Below are 3895 nucleotides of genomic sequence, written 5' to 3' on the forward strand. Positions count from 1 at the left end.
ATAAGTATTTAATGAGCCTATTTAATAAGCCTATTTATTGAGCCTATTTAATAAGCCTATTTATTGAGCCTATTTAATAAGCCTATTTATTGAGCCTATTTAATAAGCCTATTTATTGAGCCTATTTAATAAGCCTATTTAATAAGTCTATTTAATAAGCCTATTTAATAAGCATATTTAAAAAGCCTATTTATTGAGCCTATTTAATAAGCCTATTTAATAAGCCTATTTATTGAGCCTATTTAATAAGTCTATTTAATAAGCCTATTTAATAAGCCTATTTAATAAGTGTTTAATGAGCCTATTTAATAAGTCTATTTAATAAGCCTATTTAATAAGCCTATTTAATAGGCGTATTTAATAAGTCTAAGATGCTGAAATAAGCCTATTTAATAAGCCTAAGTTTCTGAATGAGCCTATTTAATAAGCATAAGTTGCTGAAATAAGCCTATTTAATAAGCCTAAGTTGCTGAATAAGCCTATTTAATAAGCCTAAGTTGCTGAATAAACCTATTTAATAAGTCTAAGTTGCTGAAATAAGCCTATTTAATAAGGCTATTTAATAAGCCTAAGTTGCTGAAATAAGCCTATTTAATAAGCCTTTTTAAAAGCCTATTTAATAAGTCTATTTAATAAGCCTATTTAATAAGTCTATTTAATAAGTCTATTTAATAAGCCTATTTAATAAGTATTTAATGAGCCTATTTAATAAGCCTATTTATTGAGCCTATTTAATAAGCCTATTTATTGAGCCTATTTAATAAGCCTATTTATTGAGCCTATTTAATAAGCCTATTTATTGAGCCTATTTAATAATCCTATTTAATAAGTCTATTTAATAAGCCTATTTAATAAGCCTATTTAATAAGCCTATTTAATACGCCTATTTAATAAACATATTTAATAAGTATTTAATGAGCCTATTTAATAAGTCTATTTAATAAGCCTATTTAATAAGTCTATTCAATAAGTCTATTTAATAAGCCTATTTAATAAGTATTTAATGAGCCTATTTAATAAGCCTATTTATTGAGCCTATTTAATAGCCTATTTATTGAGCCTATTTTATAAGCCTATTTATTGAGTCTATTTAATAAGCCTATTTATTGAGGCTATTTAATAAGCCTATTTAATAAGTCTATTTAATAAGCCTATTTAATAAGCCTATTTAATAAGCCTATTTATTGAGCCTATTTAATAAGTCTATTTAATAAGCCTTCTTAATAAGCCTATTTAATAAGTATTTAATGAGCCTATTTAATAAGTCTATTTAATAAGCCTATTTAATAAGGCTATTTAATGAGCCTAAGTTGCTGAAATAAGCCTATTTAATAAGCCTATTTAATAGGCCTATTTAATAAGTCTAAGTTGCTGAAATAAGCCTATTTAATAAGCCTAAGTTTCTGAATGAGCCTATTTAATAAGCCTAAGTTGCTGAAATGAGCTTATTTAATAAGCCTAAGTTGCTGAACAAGCCTATTTAATAAGCCTAAGTTGCTGAATAAACCTATTTAATAAATCTAAGTTGCTGAAATAAGCCTATTCAATAAGGCTATTTAATAAGCCTAAGTTGCTGAAATAAGCCTATTTAATAAGCCTATTTAATAAGCCTATTTAATAAGTAATTAATGAGGCTATTTAATAAGCCTATTTAATAAGCCTATTTAATAAGTATTTAATGAGCCTATTTAATAAGCCTATTTATTGAGCCTATTTAATAAGCCTGTTTATTGAGCCTATTTAATAAGCCTATTTATTGAGCCTATTTAATAAGCCTATTTATTGAGCCTATTTAATAAGCCTATTTAATAAGTCTATTTAATAAGCCTATTTAATAAGTCTATTTAATAAGCCTATTTAATAAGCCTATTTAATAAGTATTTAATGAGCCTATTTAATAAGTCTATTTAATAAGCCTATTTAATAGGCCTATTTAATAAGTCTAAGTTGCTGAAATAAGCCTATTTAATAAGCCTATTTAATAGGCCTATTTAATAAGCCTAAGTTGCTGAAAAAAGCCTATTTAATAAGCCTAAGTTGCTGAATAAGCCTATTTAATAAGCCTAAGTTGCTTAAATAAGCCTATTTAATAAGCATAAGTTGCTGAAATAAGGCAATTTAATAAGCCTAAGTTGCTGAAATAAGCCTATTTAATAAGCCTAAGTTGCTGAAATAAGGCTATTTAATAAGTCTAAGTTGCTGAAATAAGCATATTTAATAAGCCTAAGTTGCTGAAATAAGTATATTTAATAAGCATAAGTTGCTGAAATAAGCCTATTTAATGAGTCTAAGTTGCTGAAATAAGGCTATTTAATAAGTCTAAGTTGCTGAAATAAGCCTTTTTAATCAGCATAAGTTGCTGAAATAAGCCTATTTAATAAGCCCAAGTTGCTGAAATAAGCCTACTTAATTAGGCTATTTAATAAGCCTAAGTTGCTGAAATAAGCCTATTTAATAAGCGTAAGTTGCTGAAATAAGGCTATTTAATAAGACTAAGTTGCTGAAATAAGCCTATTTAATAAGCCTAAGTTGCTGAAATAAGCCTATTTAATAAGCCTATTTAATAAGCCTAAGTTGCTGAAATAAGCCTATTTAATAGGCCTATTTAATAAGCCTATTTAATAGGCCTATTTAATAAGTCTAAGTTGCTGAAATAAGCCTATTTAATAAGCCTAAGTTGCTGAATAAGCCTAAGTTGCTGAAATAAGCCTATTTAATAAGTCTAAGTTTCTGAAATAAGGCTATTTAATAAGCCTAAGTTGCTGAAATAAGGCTATTTAATAAGTTTAAGTTGCTGAAATAAGCCTATTTAATAAGCCTAAGTTGCTGAAATAAGCCTATTTAATAAGGCTATTTAATGAGCCTAAGTTGCTGAAATAAGCCTATTTAATAAGCCTAAGTTTCTGAACTAAGCCTCTTTAAAAAGGTATATTTAATAAGTCTAAGTTGCTGAAATAAACCTGTTTAAAAATGCTATTTAATAAGCCTACATTGCTGAAATAAACCTGTTTAATAAGGCTATTTAATAAGCATAAGTTGCTAAAATAAGCTTATTTAATAAGCCTAAGTTGCTGAAATAAGCCTATTTAATGAGGCTATTTAATAAGTCTATTTAATAAGCCTATTTAATAAGCCTATTTAATAAGCCTATTTAATAAGCCTATTTAATACGCCTATTTAATAAACATATTTAATAAGTATTTAATGAGCCTATTTAATAAGTCTATTTAATAAGCCTATTTAATAAGTCTATTCAATAAGTCTATTTAATAAGCCTATTTAATAAGTATTTAATGAGCCTATTTAATAAGCCTATTTATTGAGCCTATTTAATAAGCCTATTTATTGAGCCTATTTAATAAGCCTATTTATTGAGCCTATTTAATAAGCCTATTTATTGAGCCTATTTAATAAGCCTATTTAATAAGTCTATTTAATAAGCCTATTTAATAAGCATATTTAAAAAGCCTATTTATTGAGCCTATTTAATAAGCCTATTTAATAAGCCTATTTATTGAGCCTATTTAATAAGTCTATTTAATAAGCCTATTTAATAAGCCTATTTAATAAGTGTTTAATGAGCCTATTTAATAAGTCTATTTAATAAGCCTATTTAATAAGCCTATTTAATAGGCGTATTTAATAAGTCTAAGATGCTGAAATAAGCCTATTTAATAAGCCTAAGTTTCTGAATGAGCCTATTTAATAAGCATAAGTTGCTGAAATAAGCCTATTTAATAAGCCTAAGTTGCTGAATAAGCCTATTTAATAAGCCTAAGTTGCTGAATAAACCTATTTAATAAGTCTAAGTTGCTGAAATAAGCCTATTTAATAAGGCTATTTAATAAGCCTAAGTTGCTGAAATAAGCCTATTTAATAAGCCTTTTTAAAAGCC

Source organism: Petromyzon marinus, unplaced genomic scaffold (assembly GCF_048934315.1).
Source record: "Petromyzon marinus isolate PM22_M1 ecotype Great Lakes invasive population unplaced genomic scaffold, UKy_Petmar_22M1.pri1.0 PM_G_Scaffold_10, whole genome shotgun sequence".
NCBI classification, from domain to species: Eukaryota; Metazoa; Chordata; class Hyperoartia; order Petromyzontiformes; family Petromyzontidae; genus Petromyzon; species Petromyzon marinus.